We start from the raw sequence: 13,641 nt of genomic DNA on the forward strand, positions 1-13,641 counted from the left end.
CCTTGCCATTTTATTTCCAGAGTCTTGCACAAATACCTGAGACAGACACTTTTAATGTGGCATTCAAGACATGCATTCTTTTGTTTATCTCTCACTGCCACTGAGGCATGTACTAAGCATAAATGCAATTGGTGAAAACCAGCTGGAAAGGTTTAACAATAGGTTAATGACCTGTCAAGAACTATGTTAGGCTAAGAACATTACAAGCATGCTGAAACTCAGATATAAGCTCTCAGTAGTCCTTTTATATTATCATCATCACATGATGACAGGTCAGAGGGATTTATCTGTGAAGAATTTGAGTTAGGCATACTATTGTTGAAATGAGAAGATTACTGAAACTTTACAGATCAGATTATGCCCACCTGCTCTCCATTGAAAGTATTTTAACACAAGTAAGGGCTCAAGGTAGCAAATGTAATTTCCAAGATATAAGCTGCATGATCTGTGATAAAGTTCTGAGTTGTGTTCTTAGGAACACCTGACCAACTTAGTGGTAAAACATTGAAAGGAGGTTCATTAACATATGCAGTGCAGTGAACAAAATAGTTTGGCAGTAATGCATTAAGAACATCTGGGTTAACATTGACAAAAGAAATAGAACACGCAACAAGATACACTGAGTGTTTCATTGGGAACGTTTAAGTAGGGAGAACTTATTCTGCAATTCTTTCTATTAATAATCCATCATGTTGCTTGTATCACCTTTACAAAAGGTTCCTTTTCACCTATTCCTTACTATTGCTAAAAAAAAAAATCTAGACTTTAAAGTCAGTAAAAAAGTCATTGAAGATCAGATTTCTCCTGTCTCTACCATTACTTGTCAATACTCACACACACAACATGTAGGAATTAAAATGTTATCAAGAATGTCATGTTCTTTCTTTAAAGGTGTAGGTCTCAGGGTCGGCAGGAAAACATCAATTAAGACTATTGTACTCCAGGTACACTACGCAAAGATTTTGAAGGTTAGTTTTATTTACTAATATATAAATGTAGATGAACCTATAAAATTGTATTCTATATAATTATTGGAAAAAAATTTAGACAATGTATTAGAATGCATTATGGGGGTGAGGTGGCTGAGTTGTTAAGTGCTTGGCTTCCAAACCTGGCGTCCTGGGTTCGAATCTCAGTGAAGACTGTGATTTTTAATTTCGGGATTTTTAGGGCGCCCCTGAGTCCACCCAACTCTAATGGGTATCTGACTTTAGTTGGGGAAAGTAAAGGCAGTTGGTCGTTGTGCTGCCCATTAACCATTGGCCAGAGAAACAGATGACCTTTGTGTCATCTGCTCTATAGACCACAAGGTCTGAAAGGGAAACTTTTCTTTATTAGAATGCATCATTGAAATGATTTGAAAACTCAAATTCAGATTTTTTTCCTTATATGAACTTAGTCATAGAAATTGATTAGATGTCATTTTGTCAACCCTTTCTCCTTCTGCTAACATTTTATTTCATTATGTTTGTCTTAAACAATATTTCATTCAGTGATGTTATTCCATAATGTTTTATGTAACACTTCAATCTATTTTCTTTAGTAACTACCAATATATTTCAGACTCAGAACCTGCAGATCACTCTGGACTTAAACTTTACACAACCCACCAAAACTAAGTAGTTCATCTTGAAATAATTCTCTTGTATTAGATTATTATTGATATATTTGCCCCTCCTCACCCCCCCCCCCTGGAAAAAAAAAACTGCATGTTTTGACACCTTGTATGTCATCTTCACTAGGCCTCAGTATGTTGCTGGTATATTTTTATTAGATTCTGGGGACTTCACCATTCTTCTACATACTTATTGTAAGTTTTCATAATTTTTTTAAAATATTACATTCTCTGCTTAACAACTAGTTTACTACTTTGAATTGTATTAGAAGATAGTGTGTGTGTGTGTAAATTATGTTAAACCTTTATGTATGATGATGGCCAATAGATTACTATGAACATTGCCTAACTCATTTCTAACCATAACAAAAATAATCTGAAAAAAAAAAGTAAACTATCTTCAACTCTGAAGGAACATCCGAAACATGTAAAACATTTTACAAACATCATATCTCTTCTAATTTTTATTAATTGTAATGTTCTTCAGGTACAGTCATAACTGGTTATCAATACAATGGAACGTATCATGAAATCGGTAAAGGAAATCCACAATGGCCACAAGTAAGTCTTAAAGTTACCATATTTGATATTAAATTATTCTAACATTATATGATCTTATACAAACTTACACTTAAAGTGCCACATGTTTATGATATGAAATGTTCTTTCAATTTATTTTTTTTAAAACAAATCTAAAGGCCTTCTATCCAGTGAAGGAAGTAATTGAAGTCAAACCAGGAGATGCTTTAGTAAGTCTGATATAAATATTTACCAACTGTAATGTCAGCTTTTCTTTTTCTGAATTATTATTAAAGCTCTTATGGTATTTTTTGTCTAAATTTGAAATGTAACTTATGTTCCAGGCTGTTAGATGCACTTATAACTCAAGCTCGATGGATCATCCTGTTGGTGTTGGGTGAGTTTCTTGAAGTTTTAGCTTTTAACTCTAAAATTGAAACTAACTAAAAGTAGTCAAAATTGCTGAAATGTGATTTCTGTTTACAAATTCTGTCAACAGCAACATTTTTTTTTTTTTAAATAAAACATTCATCTGTAATATGGACACCTAATAAATAATTGGAGAAAGAAACAAAATTGACTAAAAAAAAAAGTAAAGAAAAATATATTTGTTGAAAAACTTCATCTCTAATATTAACTTTAAACATAAGAAAGATTAATTTATTTCAATTAAACCAATTTAGCGTTGTTCACTTACTGATGATAGTTTCTGATGCAGGTCAACAGGCAATGATGAGATGTGCAATTATTACATCATGTTCTACACAGTTCTGTGGCTGACCCATCAGGAGAATGTGCTTTCAATGAACTTACACAGCTGACTGGAAAAAACTTTCCCATAGATGTCAGCGTTACTCTTCCACCCAATCCAGCCCTTGAAGAAGCAGCTATAGGATCCCATAATCATGCTGGCATGAATCATCCAGGTGAAGCCAATGGTAAATTTTTTCTCAAAAGCTTTAAACACAATATTTCCAATAAGATTGCATAGTCTTGTAATGTTTTCACTCTATTGTTTGTTGGCTTGTGTTGTACATGAACAGAGCAAATTTTAAAATGTTGTTCACTATTTCTGATTCTTTTTTATCTGTAGCTGACTTTGAAGACACACAGATATTAAAGATATTGATGCTGGGAGAAAGCCCTAGAAAGGTAAACTCTTTGTAATTGTTCATGGGACATAAGAAGAGAGTGAAGATGCTTACAAGGATTCTTACAAGGATTCTATTTTAATAACCTTTTGGATCAATTTAGTCATATTTCTCTAAAGTACTAAGAAATTGAATAAGGAAATCAAAATGTGTAATTTCACAACTGAGTTAGGAGTTGTCAACAAAAGAGAAATAGTTGAATATCTTAACAAATTTAGTTTCTATTTTCATACTTTTAGTTTCTGCCTTTATAAATAAACAAATATTTCTACAAAATCTTTATTGTGTTTTCAGCCGGATTCTTATTTATGCACAGCTTACCATGCACAGGATTTGGAATCATATATTTGTGAGTGTATAATCCACATTTTTTTTATGATAAACATACCCTCTTTCTATTCTTTAGAAGATTTCACTAATTTAATATAATACAGTATAGGCTAAATTGTATGTTAAGCAATACAGCAAACAAGTGACTGAAAGGTTATTAAGTACAGAAAATGTTATTTAAAAAAAAAATCATGATGAAAGCAATTGACTTTTATTATTGATGAAGGCATAAAGTCTGATTTGTTGTTGAAATAGAGTTCAAAGTACATGTTTCTTTTTTCCTTGTTTTGCATTAACTTTTGGGTGCCTAAGTTTGTATCTTTGCTCTGAATCCAGCCTTCTCCCCATCATTCCCATTCCTTCAACAAGAATATAAAACTTCTCTTACAAACATTTATTGGTATTCTGTATAGTAAAGAGCTTAAATCATCGCTTGCCCTGAAGTTGCTGTTTGTCCAGACAAACCTACTGCTGGCTTATTTTTTTAAGTATAATGGAAACATCTTTCTTAGCGAAAATTGAAACAAGTATATACTTAATATAGGATCTTATGTACATTATGTCATAGGCCTTTTTTTTTGCTGATACCTCAAGTTAGTTTTGAAGACCTATTTTAACTCTGGGAACTCTGTAGTTACTGTTATGAGTTTGGTGCTTTTTATTTCAGATAAGTTTGAAGCTGTAGCTGACGCCAACAGAGCTCATCACATGCTGTTGTATGGATGTGAAGGTGAAGCCTATTCTCAGTAGCCAGTTTGGTAAATATTTTCATTTGTGCATGATAGGTAATGCAAGGATAGTCATTGTAGTGTGTTGGTGTAGTGGTGTATTGGTTGTGATACGGTGGTGAAATGGTGTTCTGTTATATCTGTTCATTATTCATTAAGATTTTTTAAATGTTTCTTTTAGGAACTGTCCTGCAATGTGCAAGAATAGTCATCCTGTGATTTTATTTGCTCGGGCTAAAAATGCTCCTCCAACTATCTTGCCTAAAGGTACATTAATAAACTCATTGTTATTTTAATTATTAGTTATTGGTATTGAGAGAAATACATTCAATTGAAACTTTTTTTGGTTACTTAATGTTCTTTGTATTATCTTAGATGTTGGTTTGAGATTTGGCAACAGAACATTCATTAAAAACATTACTAAACATTAGTACTGCAAGTTCACTATGCTAGGATATTTACTGGTGAGGAAAGAGAATGTAACCATATACTTCACTATAGAAAACTTTGTAACATGTATTGTCTATACTTTTTATTTTGTATAGTTATACTGTTTTGTTTGGTGTAAAGAGATTTTATCAACTCTCTGTTTCTTAGTTAAATAACTGAAAACAAAAACCAAAATGTCTTTCTTATTAATTGAACAGATGCTGAAGATAAAGACCACTCAGGTTTGAAGATTTATGTCACACACAAAAAGTAAGTCAATCTGATAAAAATAATTAATTATAGGCTGTTGTAATTAGAACTTTTTTTTAGAGCTAACTTGGCTGTAAACTTCATTTTGTGTTTTCACAGGCAGCCATATGTTGCAGGAGTTTTTTTCTTGGCATCTGCATCGTTTACGATACCTCAAGGACATTCCTGTAAGTACAAGCCTAGTTTGTTGTGTCTCTATCAATATATCTCGCTAGTGGCATGGTTTTATCTGGTCACTTTAAACTTCTCCCATAATGTAGAATATCAGCATTAAACGAGACTGAAATGTACTTCCCTCCGAACTGATGAATCATCATTGTTTTATGACATTTTTTAGGCTAATCAGCCTCTGTAAGAAATGTAATTACAATTACCCACAGTTCTCCACAGTAAAAGACAAGAGACCTACAGTTAACATTTAACCCACAGAGACCTGCAGTTAACTTTTATTCTTTTTTTTAATATTGCCTTAAATAATTTAAGATTTTTTATAGAAAAAAAGGCTGTAACATTTGTATTAAATTTATTAACAGCCTTCCCTGTGGATGTGGGCTGTAGATTTTCAAAAGAAAAAAGTATTTTTCCATTTGCTTACAAGCCACATGCTCATGGTTTAGGTGAGAATATCTTTGTTTTTTAGTCTAATATAAATAGTTTAGGCAAAAATATAGTTATGATTTTAGTGTAAAATATATGCCCATGGTTTTAGAGGAGAATATCTTGGTTTTTAGTGTACAATACATTCCCATGGTTTAGGTTTTCAGTGTGTACTAATGACACAATGGTGTAAAGTTTTTAGCCATGGAGTTAAAACTTTTAAGCTGGTTTCTTGAACTACCCACATTGATGTTATCAAAATCACTGTATCCTGCAATGAGAAACAAGCGACACAATACATATATACATTGTCAAACTGTAGATTAAACCAATCATTTTACATTTTTCTTATTGATTGACTACTTTATCTTGAGAGTCTTTTATTTGAGTATGTTTTGAAATAGTTGTGATTTTTTTGTATTCAATCTCCAATCTGTGTAAGCTCTGCTCTAAGACACAGTTCTGATGGAAGCTCTGCTCTAAGACACAGGTTCTGATGGAAGCTCTGCTCTAAGACACAGGTTCTGATGGAAGCTCTGCTCTAAGACACAGGTTCTGATGGAAGCTCTGCTCTAAGACACAGGTTCTGATGGAAGCTCTGCTCTAAGACACAGTTCTGATGGAAGCTCTGCTATAAGACAACAGTTCTGATGGAAGCTCTGCTCTAAGACACAGGTTCTGATGGAAGCTCTGCTCTAAGACACATGTTCTGATGGAAGCTCTGCTCTAAGACACAGTTCTGATGGAAGCTCTGCTCTAAGACACAGTTCTGATGGAAACTCTGCTCTAAGACACAGTTCTGATGGAAGCTCTGCTCTAAGACACAGGTTCTGATGGAAGCTCTGCTCTAAGACACATGTTCTGATGGAAGCTCTGCTCTAAGACACAGTTCTGATGGAAGCTCTGCTCTAAGACACAGTTCTGATGGAAACTCTGCTCTAAGACACAGTTCTGATGGAAGCTCTGCTCTAAGACACAGGTTCTGATGGAAGAAAGTGAGAAAGACAAAAGAAGATGGGAAGGAGGATAACATCTTGGACTGACTTGTGTTTTATTGAGTACTTGAAAATAGAATAGGATTGAAACAGATAACATGAAGATGTGAAAAAGTTAACATTGGTGCCCGAATGCTCCCCTCCGTCATGTGGATATGGGATAAATGAAGAATGTGTTATTTACATTTAAAAGTGGGATGGTCTTATAGATGATAAGACTAAGGCAGATACTTTGTACACACTTTTCATATAAATTTAAGTCCAACTTTAAGACCCTGTGATTCACTTCCATTAGATATGTTACATGTACCTTAGTCAATGTTATTAGCTTATGACTCTGGTGTCTCTCTCTCTCTCTTATTATAGAAATATTAAAAACTCACATGAGTTCTCCTTTATCTTTTACTTTTGTAGTGTGATACATTTGTTTACTTTCTACATGTATTTTGTTTGGAGAGTGGATGTTTAACTTGATCCTTAATCATTCAATGTTGTAAGCAAAAAATATTTAGCACATGTTGTATGTAGAAGCTGCATAGTTGTGATCCTGTTGTGTAGATTTGTTAATTGCACAAGCAATAGAACTTTTGGAATGATATTTGTTTACTGTTTTCTTTTTTGTGATTTCCTTATATCATACCTTAACAACTCATTTCTTTTTAACTCATTCTGTTCTTCAGATGTTCATTTGGAGAAACCTATATTCAATTCATCATGGCCAGAAGAGTCTATTACATTTGGTCAGATTGGAGTGGCTCAAGAAAATGGACTGCACTGTAAGTGTTGGAACCTGATCGTCTTTTCTTCCTGTCACAGATCTATAATGATCACATCAAGAGCTAAATTAAAGATTTCTTTATTTTAATGGGAGTCCTCTATTCTTTAAAATAAAAAAATTAAAAAAAAGAGAGTAATGCAAAACTGGTTTGTAGGCTTAACCTCTAAATCAAAGTTATACAGAGAAAAAGGGGGGAAATAATTAATTTGACTGAGTTATTTGTTAAGGATTAACTCTTTCTCTCCGTAATTATTTACCACATTCTGGTGGAATCAATGCTGGTATCGTCAGTTAGAAGAGAAAGAGTTAAGGAGTACAGGTGCAAGGTTTCTTTTAAATAATTTTTTATAGGAATGGAATATATCATCCCATTTTTCTCAACTGAGGACAAGTCTCTTTAGAAATTGATCTAGATTATATCTAGGTAGTATTTAATGATCCAAATTGAACTAAAAGTATTTTAATGATAGTTATTCATATTTTCACAAAACTTAATATCTAACACTTAAAATATATAAAACATTTAAATTAATTGTCTTGAGGTCACTATCCAAAATAATCACCCTATGAAAAATTAATATAGAAAAAAAATATTTTTTTTGTTTACTCTTTAAAAACTTTTTTTTTTTTTGGTAAATGCATGTTGAAAATGAAATGAATCTATATTTTTTCCTAAAGGAAACTTTTAAAGTGGGAAGCGTGGTCGAGAGGTTAAGGGCTCTTGAACTTGGCTTGGCTTGGCTACCTATCAAGGAGGCTCGAGGTTCAACATCCGACTTAGGCAGAGTTGTGTTTATTGTGTTATTTTATGTATTTACATACATGTACTAAGAACTAATGTCTTTTTTTATTAAAATCATTTGTATCATGAAATAATCCACGAAATATTCCACTTGATCTTTGGCAACTGCATTTAATTTATATAATTGTTTGATTTCTTTCTGGAAATGATCTGCTGTTTGAATATTTTAGTTTCAGCTCAAGGGCTGTGATAAAAGTTTAAAAAAAAATTTTTTTTTTGATTATTGTTGGCGTGAAATTACAACTTAATCATTTTTTGTGTGATTTTTATGTATTTGAACCAATTTTTGTTTTAAATTAGCACAAGTTTAATCTGTTGATCAGAATTTTTTTCCTCGGTAATAGTTATATTTATACTCGAACCCATTTGATGTTACTTCTGCAAAGATTTATAGACACTCAGAGGAAATGATATTAGCATGGTAGACACAGCTAGACTTTTAAGGCAGAGTTTTGGAATTCAAACTAAAATTTTAAAATAAATCAAAAACATTGATAAACAAGCTGTTTACTGCTAGTTCAGTGCATCAATCCATTGTCTGCCTTTGCTTTAGTCTTTTGTTCTTGATTTCTATGCTGCACTGTGTCAATAATTTTTTTAAAGCAGTTCTATTAATATCTTTCAAATACTATTTGCTTATAGTAATCAGAATGTAAGATTAAATGGGTTTGATATTTGTTTCAACTGGTGATGGTCCCCCTAAAGTATTGTATTAGTACTTCAAAACTTACTTATGTACAGTTTCATTAAGCCCTAGCCTTTATTTTTTACTTATATTTTTTAGGCTGTTGAAGGTTTATCAATTTTTTTTTTATCTGGTGGAGACATTTAACCATTTTGTTTTTGCCACAAAAAAAAATTGAACTTGTCTGTTGTGAAAAATGAAATCAAAAGTGAATGAAAGTTCAAAATATTTGTACTACTTTATTGATGTCATGTTGATGTTGTTTTGTGATATCTATATCAACATTGTCTCTTGTTGGTGGGGTATGCTAGACATTGGTTCTATGCTGTTGGTAAAAATTTCTCATCCTTCATTGACTTCCATTGTACTCCACCTTGCACTTAGAGTGTTTTATGGAGTGTTTTATGGAGTGCTAGAAATCAAGAAATTTAAAAAGTATCCCAGTCATAATAGAAGTTTATAGATTTTTTAAACTAACCACATTTAGAGCATTTCATTTTTACTTTGCTCTTTTTTTTATTGTGTATGTTCTTAATTGTAATCAACATCTGACAGTGCTACATAATGTTTTATTTAATGACTGAGCATAATGCTTAATTTGATTTTAATGTGGCTAAGATTCAAGAAACATGTTTACAAGTTCATTGCTAAAAACACCTGGTGCAGAGTCAATGTAAATTTAATCTCTGAAATAAAATGGGACTAACAATGACTTTCAAAATAGTGATGTCATTTGTTTCTCAAATGTTAGTAGCATAGAAAACGTGGACATGTTTGATGTATTGTAAGGGATCATATGTAACAGTTATGGGTATAGAGAATAAAATACAAAATATTAAACTCATTATGTTGTTTCATTTTTCTTAAATAGATGACCAGACTTGAATAAATCCACCATTATGAAACTGTCAATCATACCTGCTTAGACACAATTTAAGTTCCCTCAGACTGACTTTATTAAAGCTAATCTTGAGATAAAACAAAACTTGATCATTTAGCTTTAAAAAAAATAATAACATGCTTCTCTTGAGGTTAAGAAATTAATACCTGGTTAATAGTTAATGAATGTCAGGGTAGGTTATGTTGACAGTGCAGTGTGAATAATCAAGATCAAATAGCTCTTAGACCTGGGTGGACTTATGTTTTGAAATTTCATACCTACATCATAATGAGAAAGTAATATTCTCATTTTACCAATTAAATATTTGAACCACAAAGCAAGGAATCTTTAAATGCAGACAAATATCAAGTAATTTTTTAGATTTATTTTACAAAAAGGAATGATAAATCTTCATTTTCATTTCTTAGTTGTAAAACATGTAAAAAGAGATTTAATTTGAAACATGAGAGTTTTGATACCTGCTGCTGAAAAAACTCTACCTATCCCTTAGTCTGTTGGACCATTGGGGCACCACGCAAGATTTATTCATCATCTTTCTCCATTCCACTAGTCTTTTACCTTAGTTAGAACCTCTTTCAATTGCAGGGCCATCCATTCTTTTATGTACTTTATCTTTCCATCGCTTTCTGTCTGCCTCTTCTTTTTCCTGGTACCGTTCCCTGAAGGAAGGTCTTAGCGAGCCTCGAAGACTTTGTAATATGGCCATAGATTTTTAGCTCAAGTTTTTTTATGATAGTAGGTCATCATGGGGTCTAATCGCTGCCTCTAATATCTTTGTGATGTGGTTTAAAATGTGATACCTAGGATCCTTCTGTAGCAGCTCAATTCCATTGCTAGGATCCTCCTCTCTAGCTCTGCAGTCAGCGTCCAAGACTCACAAGCATATAAAACACTTGCAGGTAAACATTGAAAAGTAGGCATGCTGATGCCTTGGTAGTAAGGGCACCTAAATTCCCTAAGTAATGCTGCCTATAATGTAGCTTTAAAAAGAAAAGGACAATGGGCATTGCTGAAATCGAAATTTTCAAAACAGGATCCTTACTTTACATTCAGCACTAATTTTGTAAGCAGCTCAAAGGCAGATCCAAAACATTTTTTATGGGTCGAAAGTCGAGAGGCAGTGAAGAGAGCACAAAGAAATTGTCGTCCAAAGCAAAGCTGGCTGCACAACGAAAAAAGGCCACTCTTTGGACATCCTGCTAATAATAATAAGGCTAGTCTTCGAGTCCGAAGATCAGTGAGGAATGCAGTATTTCACGTGGATGCGCAGTCCCAGCTGTGACCTACATATTTTGCCACGTCCAGGGCAAGCATAACCATTGTCCGCAGGTGGTCGATTTAGATTTTCTTTTCGCCGTCTGTTCTCGACAGCAGATTTTCTTTTGGTTTTAAAATGTGTATCCCGCGGCCTTCGTAAGTGACCTCCAGCTGTCTCGTTCTGAGGCCGCATGCAACCAGGTGCTCTCATCTGTCAGCCAAGGAAAGTTGACGCCTAAGCTGGTCTTTGAAGCCTTTCCCCGGGGAAAAAAATGGGGGTGGGGAAGATTTAGATCTAGTTGCTCCATAAATCTAGAATCTATGTAAGAAGAATAGAACTACAGAAAACTGAAAAATATCCTTGGTAACTGATAATTTAGTTTATTTGATTTCGTGGCTTTTCAAAAAAAACTTTTTTAAGCTTACGTACAGTCAACTCATTTGTTTTGAAATCACGGAAATGGCAACACTCAATGTTTGTCGTAGAAATTGAGGGAAAATTGATAGATTTCAAATTCCCATATATCAAGTCTAGATTCTAGATCTAGATCTTAGATGATTCTGTTGATTCTCTTGCAATTGAAATTAGTAAACAGATTCTAACTGACGATTTCGGTAACCTAAAATTTTTATAAATAGTTAAAAATACTTTAAATGAATCTGGTAGATTGGTAGATCTATCATCTTCTATAAGTTCTAGACATCTCTCTAGTCTCTACTAGTCTGACTCTAGATCTAGTATTCTTTATTTCTTAGTTCTAGACTAACTCTTGACGTCTTGAGTCTCTTGATCTTGAGCTAGGCCTAGTACTACTACTAGTACTCCGAGTAGTACTCAGTGACTCAGTGTGTAGTAGTAGTAGTACTATTAGTAACACTCTTAGACTCTAGTCTCTAGTAGTAGTAACTAGATCTAGATCTACAGTAACTTACGTTTATCGAACAAGTTAAGCTCATTCGCCGACATTTTTTATGTTTGAATTTGTGTATCTCCGTAAAAATTAGACCTAGAAAAAAACTGATTATATCTATGAACTCCTCATCCATTTTTCTTAAAAAGTAGATATATGTTTTATTCTATTACTACTCAAAGTTAAACTTATATTTGATGTTAAAGTGAGTCAGGTCGATGATTTCAAAAGCTTAAATTATCAAACACTTTTTTTACCTTTATCTTATCTTATCGAACATATTAAGAACTTATCGAACACATGAGAAGTATGGTGTTTAAAAGTGTTATAATCTTAAAATTTTGTGAAAAGTATGGTCAAGTATGGTGTTTCAAAAGTGTTATAATCTATATTTTTTTTTATTTATATCATTTTCTTTTTACGCCATGTCAAGACCGACAGATTTTAGTCATTTCCACATGGTCCACATCGAAGGAATCTATAATCTATCACTGATCAGCTCTGCTTAGAAACTGACGGTGCTAAGCCCAGTAACGCATTATCGTAGTACTTATTTAGGTCTAAGCTATTTTGAGTCATAAGGCCATTAATAAATTAAATCCAGATATTATCTATTTGAGGGAGAGCCTAATAAGCTTTGGTAGCCAATAGATAATCCACCCCAAGTCATTGCAGGACACAACAGTTTACTTGGTTCACCTAAAAACAAAACATACGGTACGCGGTCCTACGTAACTAGCCGCCGATCTAGCACACTCAGTGTATGTAACAGCCCAAAAGTCAGTGCTAGATATTTTTCGATCTGGGCGGGGAAGGGGGGGGGGGGGTTGCTGAAAAGCTTTGGTAGCTTGCGAGCTGTGTTACCTATAGATGTAGATAGATCCGCCCTCCCTAAACCACCTGGTTGACCAAAAAAAAAACACCGTATTTTAGAGCACGCTTAGTATTTGTCACACACACACAAACAACATATCTATATATCTATCACGCCTAGTGTTTGTGACCTAATTAGCGGCTTGACCTTAGGTACTCGAATGATGGCTCCTCCCCCTTTCCCCTCAACATTGTTCTTACTACAACTTGAACAATGTTTTGGGGCTGCGTTGGTGGCCTGGTTTACACCTGTGTGTTGGGCTGTCACTGACCATTTTTTTTTTGTTGTGTGTTAATCTGGTGGCTGCGTTTGGATTGAGTCTTGAAATTTACGTTGTTACTTTGCACTGAAAAAGAGTGAATGTTGGAGAGTGGAATTGCGTAAGAAGAAAGCGCGGGTAAGGGGGTGTAGGCAGAATAAGAGAGTGGTTAAATGTGTTATTGTTATTATTTTGAGTATTTGTGATGTTTCAAAGGAGTGTCTTTGTAGCGCATTATGAGCTTTATCATACTTTATGGTATATGGTACTTTATATATAATATATAATTTTTTTAGACCCTGCGCCACACGTCTAGATCGAGAAGCACAACTGACTATGTATTTGAGGCTGACGTCACATTTTAATGGTCGATCAATTATTGATGATCTCTTGATACAGTGTCTGGACTGTTTCTCCCCCCCCCCCTTTTTTTTTTTTTTGTACCTACCAAAGACATTTTTATTTCAAAATACCATAACTACATTCTATACCTCCCCCTGAGCCCTTTCGTTTTATTAATATCTCTTCACATCAAGCACA

General features: G+C 33.6%; 1 pseudogene; it reads left to right on the forward strand.

Moving 5' to 3' along the window:
- Positions 1-8,132, forward strand: part of LOC106050937 (uncharacterized) — a 29,463-nt pseudogene extending 21,331 nt beyond the window's left edge.
- The last annotated feature ends 5,509 nt before the right edge of the window (positions 8,133-13,641 follow it).

Source organism: Biomphalaria glabrata, chromosome 5, assembly GCF_947242115.1.
Source record: "Biomphalaria glabrata chromosome 5, xgBioGlab47.1, whole genome shotgun sequence".
NCBI lineage: Eukaryota > Metazoa > Mollusca > Gastropoda > Planorbidae > Biomphalaria > Biomphalaria glabrata.